Source organism: Lepisma saccharinum, chromosome 18 (assembly GCF_977018435.1).
Source record: "Lepisma saccharinum chromosome 18, izLepSacc3.1, whole genome shotgun sequence".
In the NCBI taxonomy this organism is placed as follows: Eukaryota; Metazoa; Arthropoda; class Insecta; order Zygentoma; family Lepismatidae; genus Lepisma; species Lepisma saccharinum.
The window spans coordinates 52,748,710-52,764,540 of record NC_139246.1 but is presented as its reverse complement, the minus strand read 5'-3'; positions in this window follow the sequence as shown (position 1 = coordinate 52,764,540).

Genomic DNA, 15,831 nt, shown 5'->3' with positions numbered 1-15,831 from the left:
CATTGTTGAATATGGACTAACCATTCCCGTTCTCCATACACTAACCTATACCACATCATTAGCTTACCAGCAACAACTATTCGGCGGGATCTGTCTACTGTAGATTATCAAATCACAGGTATTGTATATAATTTTTATTAACTTCATCATGAACATAAAAAATAGCTTCGTCACTGAAGAATTTTTCATTCCAAATGAAGTATCACGTAATTGTTTGAGATACTGTTCCCAATATTCTCCACTATTCAAGTATTTGGTGAATGTTGCTGATAAAAATCATATGCAATGGTGCGTATAATTTGTTCTCTCCCAAGATGTCAGCGTGATCTCGATGAGTTCCTAAGACGTTAGGAGCATTCTAATGCTTTGTTTTTAACACCTCGAAAAGGGGAAAATGGTTACGAGCATGCCGTAATAACTCTTTCTAGCTAAAGATACGTTGGAGAAACCTTCGCCGCTTCATTTCTCGTGAAATTCTAGCCTGATTTGATATATCACATCACCCCCTTTCCTTTGAAAGTTTGCGTTGAATTCAATATGGCTGTCAACACTATGCCGGATCTGCGCTTGACACACACAGCTAGGGATCTTCCTGTACCTAACCTATGTCTTTCATGACCAGGATAACTCCTTTATACGTATATTGTAGGAGGTGTTAAGGGACATTTGACTCGTCATGGTTCATGTAATGCGGCTTTTATCAGTCATATAGTTACGCATATTATTTTGTATCTTCTGATCCCATTGCAGTCTCAGAATGATGTTATGATTTGTTTTATAGTATGGCATGAGGGACCAAATATATTTTTTGCACGATTTTTGGTGATGTTTTGACATATTCAAGGTCAAAGGTCAAGGTCATTTGACAAAATTATATTTTTATCCAAAGGTGGGCTTGTTATACATCACTGGAAAGCTTGTTCAATTCCCTGTACAATAAGCTTGATTTGAGCTTCCTAGGCAGAATAGGGGCGGAGTTACAGCACATTTAGTATAGCTAAGCAGGCTCAAAAAGGACAATTTCTGCTAACTTTGACCTTGAATAATTTAACAATTACAAGACGCACGAGACTAAAAATTCTCATAGTTACTAAGTTCCATGCATAGTTTCAACTCGCCAAATTTCATGGATATCGGAGATGGTCAGGTTTGAAATTGCACATATCTGTGTTGATTTGGCATGGAATGACTCCTACGTGAAAATTAAGAAAATGTGAATAACGGGGGTACTACCACATTGTCGTTAGGGTGCCTGACTACCATGCGCGAGACCCTGGTTCGATCCTCGGTGGGGGAGAACCTGGATTTTTTCTACCTGTTGAAGATGTTCCGGCACCCACCCAGCATCGCATAAAGTGGGTGGGTACCTGGAGGAAACTCTGGGGGTAAAGGCAGCCAGGGACATGGTGCTGATCACATCACCCCAACATCGGCCTTGATCAAGAAAGTGTGGGGCCCTAACTCCACACCCACATACGTCTTCATTGCATTGCGCAAAGAACAGGAGCGCACTTTATTTTGTAATAAATATAAATATACGAAGACATATTATGTACCAGTAACATAAGTAAAATACATGAAAGTGTTCAAATAATATTTTATTATAATTAATGGTCGATTTGTGTAATTTGGTTGCAAGAAAATTTTCAGCAGAAAGTAACTACCTATAAAAGTAACTTACAGTTACTTTTGAAGTACAGGTAACTGTAACTGAGTTACTTTTTAAATGAGTAACTGTAACGGTTACTTTTTTAGAGCAATTAACTGTAATTGTAACTAGTTACCTTTTTAAAAGTAACTTTCCGAACACTGATATATATTCTATACTAATAACAAACAAATAGAACACCAATGCAAGGATACAAGTAAAACAAAAACACAATTCCAAACAACTGCAAATTTTCCAGCAATTTCATGAAAAAAGTTTGTTTAGTGGTATGCCAGGTAAAATGGAAGAATACTAACCAACTCTCTAGCCTTCTTAAACCCAAAGGTTTATGGCTGCAGCAACACAAGCCTTCCATCTGTCCCTATCATGTGTAAGATCAATCCAATCTTTTTCATCCTTACTTAATGAGGCTCTGGCATCTGTAGCTACGGCCAGTATAATCCTCATAGGGCTATGTGTGTGTTGTCCTTTGTTTTGTCCTCAAGTGTCCGAGCATCCCTTTACAGCCTCAGCTTTTAACCCAAGTAAGAATATTTTAGTCCTTCAACATTACAGTGATGCGGTATAAGTTATATTTTAGTTATGGTAAGGGGCTGGACACTGTATACTAGGGTGTTTCATTTTGTAAGGCAAAAAATAAAATGTAAAATTTTTGCAGACTTTGCTTACGCCCAGAGTCTCAGTGATGTAAAAGATATATATGCCAAATTTCAAAAAGATTGGATAATATTTAGAGGTTGCACACTTTGATCAATTTTGTAAAAGTAGGCAAAAAATACGATTTCTCAATGTTAATTACTTTTATTGGAAAAACTAGAAATCACAAACTTAAAATAATATTAAAACTAGACACTAAGATTAATAGGTAGTATCATAGGCAAAACATGTGTTATATTAATCAACTTTGGACTATGCAATCCCTTCTTTTGTTCGCTTGGTAATGACTTTTCTGTGATGCTCGACTACCCTCAACAAGAATTGTTTTTCTTGTTCCTCCCTGACCGATTCGTTAAACTTTTTTATCAGAGCAATTCCTCTTTCTGCAGTATCATTGACCACCTTGAGAGCATTCACATGGCTTCTTAGAGAATCACTGCAGTATTCTGTCACGTCGTGGATCCCAAACAATTCAAAGAACGTCTTTGTTTTATTAGTAACGAAGTGGCTCAGGTCTTTTCCTTCAAAAACTAGATTTTTACCCTCTAATTGTTTCATTTCCTTTTTCTTTGCAGGTTTGGTTTCTAAATTTTTAGTCATATATTCCTTATCAGCCTGAGTAATATGTTCGTCCAAAAAAGCCAATCCTACGTTTCTTTCTGACAGATACCAAAGGTGTCTCGTAGTAACTGCGAGAGCACTTTTTTTGACGTCTGCATCTGGGTAAGTGCTCAGAAGCTGTAACATATCCAAATCATTCTTTGGAGCCCATCGACTTACAATTACCTCGTGCCAAAAGCGAACATATACGAGGCTGACAAAATGTGCAACCCGTTTCATTCCTTTCAATTCTCGTTGAGGAATATTCAACTATTTAGTGAAGTGAAGAGGACAATTTTAAGTGCATATATTGCCTTTGCCATCCACCTTCCTTGATGCAGAGCCCCTGGGATCCTGAAACTGAAGTCATTTTGAGACCAACCTCCTAGGTACGGGAGTGAGAGTTGTAATAACTCTTTGTAGTCTTCTCTTGGATGACTTCCGTGTTTTAGGACATTTTGGATGTAGTTAACCATTTTCACTCGTTGTTCTTCTAGAAAGCCTGGAACGGGACTTTCTTCATCCAGCATTGCCGTATATGACTTCTTATCAAGTGAAGCACACAGACTTTGGAACTTCCGAAAAATCTGGATGATGGTACGCCACAACACTCCTCAAACACTCCTTTCAATAGACCGTGTTAAAAATGTAAACATGAACATTGGTGCGGTCTTGCCCGGTCCCCCCGGAACTTCCGGTTTAGGCCAGTCCCAGTTGTTGCCAGGGCAGATTCACCGGCATACGAAGTAAGAAATGGGCGTTTGTTTTCATCAGTTGTACGACGATAGTCAAGAAAGGTATTTGTTAAATTTCTACTATGAAGGGGTGGACGTCTAGAATCCGTCGGATGATCAACTACAGAGCAGATTATAAGTACAAATATGACGTGTCTTTGTGGCCGCCAGTTGTGTAGCATACTACATACAAGTATCTCATGTACACACACGACGAACTCAAAACGTACGAAAATTAAAATTTAGATATATATTCAATTATTTTGTAAATGGAAAAGTGAGGGAAATATAATTTTATAAAACTAGTGATATTATTATATTATAAAGTATGCTTAAGTAAATCTTTGCCAACATATCTGCAGAAGAAATGAAATGACACATAACAAATGCTAGTAAATATATGTGCTTTCAACGTCGCCTTTCCGCCTGAGGGGTTTAGCAGTGGCGATGCTACATAAAGGGCAACTAGGGCACTGCCCCACAACAATTTTAACATAAAAAGTTCATCTGAAGAGACGATCGGTATATACGCGTAAATATTTTTTTTTTCCCTCAACCCCTACGTTGCTGCAACCAGACTTACAGGGTATGCACCCTGTGCGAGGTTAATATATTTATCCGTCCTGTTGGAGAGAGTCCAATCTCAGCTCTGCCTGGAGACGTGACGTCACTGACTGATCCAAACATTTACAGCATAAGCAAGGGACCCAAGGGACGGTCCCCTCACAATGGAAAAGCGCAAAATTCGTAGCCGTCTCTGGGCAGTGAACGAGGTGCCCTGCCCATTCATGTTTGCCTCCTTCACCGTTCAGTGTTTCCAACGCTTGGCAGGCAGTTCATTCGTTCTTCCAGCCAGTTCATTCGTTCGCGCTTGTTCCGGCGACCTGAAAAGTTGACAACACTTTTTATTGCACAAACTAGTCCCTCGTATTTTCAAAAAGATCCTCCTTTCCTCTTTTCTTCCCATTGTAATACGGATTTGGATTTGAGTTAGTGTGCGAGTTTGCGTTCCGTCTGTGCGTATTGGTCGCTTATGAAATAATTAGTTTTCGCGATTTTATAGTTACTGTACGTGTTTATTTATTTGTGTAATTGTGTCTGTGTTCCAGCAACTTGACATGCAGAATATCTTCGTAAGTATAAACGAACTTTTTGGGATAACATGGCCAATGTAAAGTGTTGTAACTGAACTTAACGCTGCATCATCTTCCTAGTTAGTTATTGATATTAGTGGATACTTGGTGAATATGACATTGAATCATGTAGAAACTTTAATATCTACGCCTTTCAATTCATTGACAATGGAAGAGAAACTGCAGTGTAACATTTTCCTAATCATTCCAGTATCTACCCAAAGTTTAGTTACTGCAAGCGTATAGGGTTCCGACGTCAGTCTTCGAGTTTTTTTTTATGCATGTAATTTGTTCCATATGTTTCTGATTTTTCGTATTCCTACGTAGTGAGTATTTAATGCTCTTTGGAGAGATATCTTGATCAGAATGTTAATTTTATTCCAAATTGTTCGAACAATTTACTTACTCTATATCAAGGAACGCCCCTCAAAAACCTTAAAGAGGAATATAGAGGCTAACTGCCCCCTTCCCCACCCAAAAGAAAAATGTGCCCTGCCTGACTGAAAAGGCACGCGCCGCCTCTGGGGTTTAGGGAAAACCTATGATATGGCATGCTACTTTCACTTGCACGAATTTACTTCAAACAACAAGGGAGTTTTCAGACTGAAGCGACAAGCGATATCGGGATTTCGCACAGAAGCATTCGATCTAAAGCAAGCCATTCACGCTTGCGCAAATAACAGGCCGGGGCAACACAATGCACGGTATTGATAAAACGGCCCATTCCGAGCAACACCTGCAATTTGTCGTGTCTCTTAAATTCGGAAGGCGTTGTTTATTTTTGAATGTTGGTTTCAAAGAGACACGTATCGCTGCAGTCTGAAAGCTTCCTTTCGAACCAATTCACCACTAGAAAATGCACGTGTCGCTTGGACTGGACTGTTGTTTTCTCAGTACCATGCATCGTGTCGCCTCGGTCTGTTGTACTCGTATGGAAGGTGAATTGTTTCCTTTAAAGTAAAGGGGCTGTTGCTTGTTGCTTCGGTGTGTAATCTCCGTGCACTTAAAAGTGAATCCTCAGTGATCAATGAAATTTTTCGAACAGAAGCAACACGACAAGCTGTATGTGTCGCTCAGATTTCCAATTGATTGTATTGTGCCACCTGAGACTTGATTTCCCATGAGCGGTGAATGCTTATTTATAGACTAAATGGGCCTGTGTCGCTTGTCATTTCGGTACGAACTACTGCTGTCACGTGTCGCTTCGGTTTGAAACCTCACTAAGAGGCGTGCTTTTCACCACAACACAATACACAGATAAACGATCAACATGCTTGTAACAAAATGCAAGTCGTACAAATCCTTTCTTCGTTCTGCTTGTATCAACAGGTTTCGTCTCTCTACTTCCTTCGGAAACCTACGAACTGATACTTGACTCAATAAATTTGTTCCCGATTGAACTGTGCAACCATATGCTACACAGCTGACACCCTATTTCCTTGTAAAAGAATCTCCACTTTGCCCTTTCATATTAACGTCCATAGCACCGTAAGCGTAACCGGATGTTCGAGGGGGACCAGACGAGTGCGCATGCTCCGCAGAAGCTCCACCTTTAACACCGTCTATATTAGTTCATGGGTGTGATGACGGCAAGCCAACCACAGCAATGTTTGTCTGAATTCCCTTTCAATTCTGGTACATGCCCCTTGAATCAGTCCTGTATTAGATGCTGTAGTATCAAAACACATACCGATGATATTGTCACGTAGCCCAAATCGGTCCACTTCCCGAATAATTACTTCAGCCATCTGCTCACCAGTGCTTTTCAGGGCAACAGGTATGCCAAGAAAATGCTCAAAATCTTTGCCAGTCACTAGAACTGCAACTCTATCTTCCAAAGTTTTGACACTCCCATGGGCAACTGAGGGCAACAGTTTACTATCCCAATGCAAGACCAAATGAGGAGGATTTTCAAATAGTGACTCTTCGATTTTCTTAGCCATTTTACTTCTATTGATCGCCTGAGCTCGGTAAACTGTAGCTGGATATACGGAAATTTTTGAAACATCGTAGGCCAAGGCTCTTTGCAGTTGCTATAAATGAAGTACTTGCTTGTCGAATAGAGAGCTGTTCTTGATCCCAAGTGGACGTGAGTGTCTGATCAAGATGTTTTAATCTAGGACTTGAACGTAATTTTTTCGTAGCTGGAGGCGAAAACGTGGCCTCTTCGTCACTAAGCCTCGTGACAGGCTAACTTTGCATCAATTTTTATGTATTAATCCATGCGAGAACGTGGCTGAGCATCTCCCATGCCAGTCTTGGCCCAACCGCTGAAATGTTGATATCACAGACAGTGAGAAAATCCACACTATTGCAGCGGAACTATATTCTGCGCGCACATTTGGGTCTAAATATGCAAAAAGTTGCTGCAAACTTAACCTGTCGCGGGGCTTAGGTGGTGATGATGATGGAGATGAGTCTTCCAGTATAACTGTCTTATTGATTTCAGTGATAGCTTTGTAATGTTTATTCTTATATGAATCATTTTTGTCTTCTTTTGTACACTTAGTTCTTATTTTCGAGGCGAAAACTTTGTGTACTCCACTCATTGACGAACTCATACGATCTTCTCTTTGTGACCTAAGAAATTCTTTATCTTCTTGTGATACGCTAGTCATGTCCATCACATTTTGACGGGAAATGTCAAATAACTCAACGAGATCACCTTTCCAAATCTGCCATTTCACATTTGCTTTATCAGTGTTTATCGATTTCTCTTTACCCAGATTTTGGTATTCTTTGTACAGCTTCTGTATACCAGCACAGATATTCTCCTCAGTCTTAACAGGGATATTTATTTGCTTTCCTCCACACTTCCTGTAGTTTAGTACTGGTAGATTTAGCAGCATCTGAAAGTGTTTCTTTCATTTCCTTGTGATGGTAAATAAAAACTAAAAGTACTTGTTCCTTTGAAGGGAGCAGAGCAACTAAAAACTCACCACGAGGCACCTTTTCTAGCAGCCAAATTATTTTTTTTGGTTCCCATTTTAAAGTTCAATTACTTCACTAGTTTGAGATAAAAGTGATCAATGTGTGCAACCCCTAAATATTATCCAATCTTCTTCAAATTTGGCATATATATATTTTACATCACTGAGATGAGCAAAGTCATATGAAAATCACATCTTTGGTAAAATGAAACACCCTACTGTATACTGTGAAGAGTGCAAAATAGCCTAAGTGCTGACACACCAAAAAGTTCAAATTCAATTAATCAATTTTGTATCCTTACCGATTTCCTATAGGTCCATCTCAATATTATCCCTCCACCTTCGTATTGACTTTCCTACAGGTCTCTTACCATCAGGTTTCCCAACAAGAATCCTGTAAATGCTTCTTTCCTCTCCCATTCGTGCCTTATGGCCTGCCCATCTTAAATCTTCTTGATAGGAGAATACACTACCGCATAATAAGTGACTTACAAAATGCCTAAATTGTGCAGAATGTTTATCTTTGGTAGTACAATAATTCCTTCTTTAAAAAAACACTGATAACACTGTTAAGCCTTGCTTCCATGTTAATAATACATTAAAATACTGACCAAGGCAGAATTTATAGTATGAAAAATATATGCACTAAAAAGGTAGTTTCCACCCTCTAACATGGTCTTCTTCAGACAAATTATTTTTTATACTATAAGTTCTGCCTTAGTCAGTATTTTAATGTTCTTTTTTAAAAAAAACAAAAAAAAACACATAATGTGAAATGCACGGCATTTGTGAGATAAAATGTTACTTATGGATCAGAAATGTGGTTCCTTGGCAGAGGTTGTCCCTGGTTCGAATCTCAGCCTGGCCATGAGGGCTCTTTGTGGGTCTCTTCCAGTATAGAAAGGGGGAATGTCTTTTACAGCCCCTTCTCCACCTTGAAAATTAATGTCAAACCATTATTATGTACTTCACACATACACATGGGCGTATTTAAGGGGGGTCTTCAACGGGTCCAATCCCCTCCCTTTTTGGGTCAGTAAAATTACCAGATTACCTGCTCTATCCACTTGTTCATAAACATTTCTTCGGACTTATCTTATTCTCCTAAATTGGAGTCGTATAGGACAGGATATGGATGGGAAGGAAATTGCGTAATTCAACACACTAGATGGGACTGCAGACCAAATGTCTGCAATTTCCTGATAGTTTCGGAATTTCTGCGATAATAAACTGTATTGGGACTGTCAAATCTGTTATAATTTCTATCCCTCGAGTCTTCTTAAAGGAATTTGGTTTTTACAAACGCAGTGCAAGAAAACCAGTGAGACACCGTAACATTCATAAGTTGTTTGGCACAAGATGAACAGAAAAGTATCAATACTAAGTAGTGTGACGTGATTGCATTAATTCACCAATTACTAGTAGAAGAGAAATATTTGAGCAAATTCTTCAGTTTATTCACTGTATATCCTGTGGGGAGTTTGAAATATCTCCAGTTGTTGTAACCAAATTGTTTTCATGCAGTGCAAGATTGGGCACCTCAAAAGAAAGACTGTTCAGTACTGTGAAAATGTCAGTATTCTAATAGATATATTAAAAGAAAAAACCTAAGAGAGAGTACTGAGAACTTTAATGAAATTTATTCCAAAGCAGAGAAACTACTTAGAGACTATGATGAAGAAATGAAGAGACCTAGAACACTTAGCCATCAAATCTGAGGGAATAATGCATCAGCTGAGATAGTCCATGAGCCAGCCCAGATGTCGGTACCACCCAAGGTGGCAAAACTTCAATGGTACTGAAATATTTGTTGCACCAATATAAGTAAAATAATATGTGATAACCTTTTCAACTGAGTAGCTATTTCATTTTTCTCAGAGGTTACATGTCTTCGCGTCAATTGCATCAGACATGCGTCAATTATGATTATGCAAGTTCAAAACTTACACAAAAGAACCACATTCAGTGGAAAAATTCACTGTTTTTCTTAATTTGATCTTTTTAATATAACTGTTTAACCAACGTCTATGTATATAATAATAGTAATAATAATAATAATTATTATCATTATTATTATTACAAAAACTTAGACAGTGTGTTGGGGATTTGTCCCATCTTGAACGATTTGGTAATAATTGTCTTCGCTTCATCATGAAGCCTGAAAAAGATTAACTTGATAAAAAAAGTGTTAAATATTATAATTTAATTGTTCCTGGTAATACATCTATGACTGAAGATGACTGGGGCACGGAATCTTCCATCAAAGAGGCCCCAAGTGAAGAGAATTACTCACTGTTTTCACCATATGATAGGAACTAGTGGAGAACTTTGCTTAGAGCAACCAAAATTCGTAAACACACACCACTTTTGGAACTTGCAAAATGTATTCCAAAGGAACACTTCGTGGCAATCCAGCACCACCGAAAGTGTCTTAGTATTTTTACCATGGACAAACTTCTAGGGTATATCCTTGCAAAAGAGCAGTCCAGTTCCAGTGAGTCAAGAAAGACTCTAAAGAGTTGAGAAATCAGCTTTACAATATCCACGTGCTTCCCGAGCTTATGATGCAGAGTGTGTATCTTTTGACAGAAAAGTACACAAAGCGACAGAACACAAGGGAAGTTTTAATATAGTTTCAGGAATTGCATTCTGATTTGAAGATAAGTAGTGCAGTTTCTCGTAAATGGGAAGAGGAGCCTATCATCCTTCTCAATGTTCTACTTAGACATGATCTTGCTAGCCCTGATCTGAGCATTTAGAGAGGGAGATGGGATTCTACATTCATCTCCATTTGAACAAATGATACCATGCTGCTTTACGTATGACAGACTGAATTATGCACGACGCTTACTACTATACTACTGTGCACAGATGTGTCAGCTGGTCACTACACACCCAGATGATGTGCACTCTGGATTAATCGAGGCTTTTCAGTTTAATTCAGCTCCACCAATACTTTTGGCCAAATTCCTGTTGACCAAACAATTGAAGAAAGTATGAACAAAGATACCCAGACACAGGAGGGACAAAAGGGTTTCGTTTGAAGGAAGGTGCAGTGACGAAGTACTACCCTACAGGTGAGTACAAAAGCTTGTATTTGAAGCAGCTGAGGCACATGATGGGTCAAAACAGTTAAAATTGTTCCATCAAGATCTATAAAGTCCATGGAGAGGCGAAGCAGATGTGAAGTCCCTTATCAATCTCATGGAGAATAGTTGGCTGAAACCCGTGTCTCCTTATGACAATAACTAGGTTAGTCTGTTCACTGGCTTCACCAGATGTAGCCAAGGATCATCTGAGGATTCTTGAAGCCAGAGAGGAAGCCTAGCTGACATTCAAATGAATGCGGTTAGATGAGGATCCACCTTCAGTAAAATTTTATGATGAGATGGCCAAACAAAACGTGAAGACCTTCTCCAATGTCTGCACAAAGAAAACCCAAACATCAAAAGCAGAAGAAGTGGTTCTAAAGGGAGACTTTTAGTCATAGAATGCTAGCAAGTGAACAAAGTCTGGGGTTTCCCATTTACTAGATGTGTGGGTCTTAGAATTGAACACATTTCATTGCCATCAACAAGCTAGCAAATCCAATTGGACAACACATGTGCTACAGTCTAATTGGCTTAAATGCTTTTAAAGGGTGTGACACTGCCAGTGCCTTTGCCAGTTGTGGGAACCAACCACAGTGACTAATCCAAAAAACAGTACCAAAAATGAAACACAAATTGTAAGTAAAAGGTCATTCAGCAAACAAAATATTAATTATTTTCATTATTTATAAAGCAACGAAACGTGGAGTGATATTCATGAGTCCAATGATATAGATGAAGCATATAAATCATTTCTAAAAACGTTCACTTATTATTTCGAAATAGCTTTTCCCAAGAAACAAGTTAGAACTTCAGCAACCCAAAAGAACCACTGGATAACACCTGGAATTATTAAATCTAGTGAAAGAATGAGATATCTAAGCAGAATCAGAAAAGATGAAGATGCCACAGCTGATTTTGAAACATATTTCCACAAGTACAAGTCAATCTATAGGAAAAATAATAAAAAAGGCTAAGCAAATGCACAATGAGAATACCATCATAAATTCCGAAAATAAATCTAAAACAATGTGGCAAATTGTAAATACAGAGCTACATGGAGGCAGCAAAAGAAAATAAAATATTGCACTACAACATAATTCTGAGACTGTAAAGGAACCTCTCGAAGTTGCAACATTATTAAGTGAATACTATGCAAATGTTGCGAAAATGTACTCCATCCCCAACACTAGTACCAGTCACAACACAAACAACTTAAAGAAATTAGGAACGTGCACCAAAACAATGTACTTGCATCCAGCAACTACTATGGAGGTTGAAAAAATCGTACAGAAAATCAGACCTACTTGGTCGTGTAGTGTAGATGAAATCCCCACTTATGTTGTCAAACAATGCAAAGAATATATTGCAATCCCACTGTGCCACATAATCAATTTGTCCTTCACCGCAGGAGTTTTTCTACAAAAGCTGAAGGAAGCAAAAGTAATTCCAATATACAAGAAAGGAGATAGAAACAACTTAACCAACTACAGACCAATATCTCTCCTCTCCCCATTCTTGAAAATTTTAGAAGCTACCATGAACAATCGAATTGTATCATTTTTAGGAAAACAAAAACTTATTTCAAATACTCAGCATGGCTTCTGCAAAGGGAAACACTCTTTATGCAGATGATACAAGTGTAGCCATCACTGGTGGTAAGGAACAAACCCTTAACTCTAATATCAAACATGTAACAATCAAACTCAGCAAATGGTTTTCTGACAATAATTTAGTATTAAACAGCAGCAAAACTGTGGCTGTCTATTTCCATCACACAAGGAATAAAATGATAAATGAACCAAATGTTACATTAGGTAATATGACAGTAAATCACGTTAAAACAGTCAAATTGCTGGGAGTATGGATTTATGAAAGCTTAAAATGGGACCCACACATAGATCACCTTTCCACAAAACTAGGTAAAATTATATTTGCCATTAATACACTGAAAACAATATCAAATTTAGAAACATTGAAAATACTATATTACACCATGTTTCAATCTTTATTAACATACGGTATAATCTTCTGGGGAAATTCTACTAATAGTAATAAGATTTTTGTGCTGCAAAAGAAAATTGTCAGAATAATAGCAGGAGCTAAGAGAAATACACCCTGCAGAAGACTGTTTAAAAATTTAGGCATATTACCCTCACCATGCTTGTATATACTTCATCTGCTGATGTATGTAAAAACTGACTTAGACGATTCCTTCAAATGTAACAACTCCTCACATAAATATTATACAAGGAATGGCAGCAACCTCACAATACCATCACACAACACCACATTATTTGAGAAAGGACCTAAATACATGGCTGTTCACTGTTTCAATAACCTTCCAAGTGACATAAAAATAATACAGTCAGCTATCTCATATAAAAGGCATGTAAAAAAATACCTATTAGATCATTGTTTTTATTCTGTTAAAGAGTACCTGACAATAAATTGCAAATTGTCACATCCTAAATGAACTCCTAGGACATGTATATGTTTGTATTGATTTTATCTATTATATGTATGTAAATTAATGTAAACCTTGCAAGTAACAGCAAGAACAAGGAGAATCAATTATAATGTAATCAATGTTTTTAAATGTTATGTATAATGTCTTCATACTTGTACCTATTTGAAAATAATTATTAACTGTAATGTGCTGACATGTTCCATACCATGTGTGGAAAACAACCACTGTACGATGGTCAAAGGAATGAAATAAATCATATCATATAGATGGTCAGAAAAGACCTTTCCTACTAGGTCAGTCATGGGAGGTCAGTGATGAAGTCTTTCGCAAGACTCAGCAGTTTACCTCCTGCAGGTATGTTGCCATTTCCAACACTGGTAAATGAACTGTGCTATCAGCTATTCTGTACCAAGAGGGGAGAGGTTAAATCCAGCCACCATGCAGAGACTGTCATTGAATGCATGTTCTATGAGCCAATTTCCAGGTAGCAATGTGGAAGTGTGACCTGCAGGAAAATCCTACGGTGCCAAGCCCTACAGAATATGGATTGATGAATGGTGAAGATAAAAACCTTGTCATTCAGTGGATGCGTTCTCTACTTGCACCTGATGTGGTATTGGAACTGTTACAATTTAATTGTGTGCGTTTATGCAAACTGCCAAACTGCACTTGTCTGTCTAATAGACTCAAGTGGGCTCGGGTACCCTTTTCTGCACCCTCGATTTTTCGCACATTTCAAATATTCTCGTTACGAAAATTAGTTCTTCATAAGAAACGATGTTTCTAAATAGCGCGGAAAGTAATTTTTTAGATCTACGTGGTAGGAAACTTACGTTTTTCAATATTTAGATTCCTTATGTAACGTCGAAACGGTTTTGCAAGGATTTGATCATGGTGCCTCTTGGATTCATGTCACAGGCGCACGTCTGAACATTTTCTTTTTCTTCTTATCTTTGACTTGTGCAATGGGATAATTTGCAATTTTTTCTTGTTACGAATGACTTGTGCAATGGGATAATTTGTGATTTCAATATATTATTTATGTAATTTATTGGCGGATTGGATATTTGAGACATTGCAATTGTTTTGTGCTACTTTAGACATTGGGATTGATTTGTGTGACATTGAATTAAGACAAAAGGACTAAATATGAGATTGACAGACGTTCAACGGAAGAAGGACATAGAGGACTTTGTTCGACGAGACATACGGGACATTGCACTTGACTTACAGGGAGATGGTCTGCTGGCTGCTTCGAGGAAATGTGCACGGTGTTCCAGAAGGTATCGTAGGAATGTGTTTATGAGATTAAGGTATGGCACAGGTGATTCTGAGTTGGCTTGGTGGCGTTGTCCAAAGTGTAGGTTTGATCGTTCCATGACATCGGGAACATTCGAGAATATGAAGTTGCCGTGGCGCGACATATTCTCATTGATGTTTCTTTGGTGTTGCGGGATCCAGGAATATCTGGATGAGTTCATGTGGTTTGACAGGTATGGAAAACAGTGACGAGACACGATGAGAAATATCATTCAACATATTGTTGAATGGTATCCTCAGCATGTGTAAATACGTTATCTTGTGGAACATCGTGCACATTTCTTTTCGGCAACTGCAGGCCGTTTTCTGCATGACTTGAAAAATTGGAGCGTGGAAAGAAGTATTTATTACTGTACAGCAGTTTAAAGTTGAAATTTTGTGTTCAAATTTCCCACCGGTTCCGGGCTCTGCCCCTGGGGTAATTGACTTACCGCTACCGCGGCCCCGCCTTTATCTATAGAGTCCCTTTTTAAAGGCATGTTAGAAATTGGCCGGAGTCACCTGCCCCCAACACTATTTCTCACTGTTGTCCACATTGACACATGAAGAAACAAAAATTTAAGGCTAAAAGTAAAGCTAAGAAGGTAACTTACCTCTTTTCCCCAAGGCCAGGCATTGCAGGTGGAAGTTGAAACTGAAAGTCGGAAAGTGAAGTCAGTCGTATGTAATAAGTCGTCTTTTTTGTCCTTTTGCACAGAATATGGCACAGGTACCCTTTTCTACACCCTCACCCGACCCTTCAACTTGAGGATATGTGAGCAGTATGATGATTGATTGTTGTAATGTTTTACCGTGGTGCTGATCCTAATTTGATTTGTAATAAGTAACAGTACTGTTGAGGTTAACCATTAACGATTAACAATAAAATAATTTGTTACCTTTCATGTTAGTCATTATACTAGGCCTAAAACTAATAACTAGAAGAGCTTCATTGCTATTATTGCATTCCATATTACCATGTGCAATCAACTCTTGCTAAAAGAAAGTAATGTAAAATAATTTTGTAGTTTATGTTGCTTTGAATTAAGTTCTTTCTGATAATTGTCATTTTTATCATTCCGAAAAGCCTTTCATGGATATAGAGACAAAAGTGGTTAGGTGGTACCAATAAGTGAAATATTGAGCCCTAGCTCATGTACTAAGAGCACAAAAGAATATTTCAAGGTAAAACTTCGTTGTACATTCTTGGACCATTTTAAAGTAGAATTTAACTCATGTTTCTCTGAACA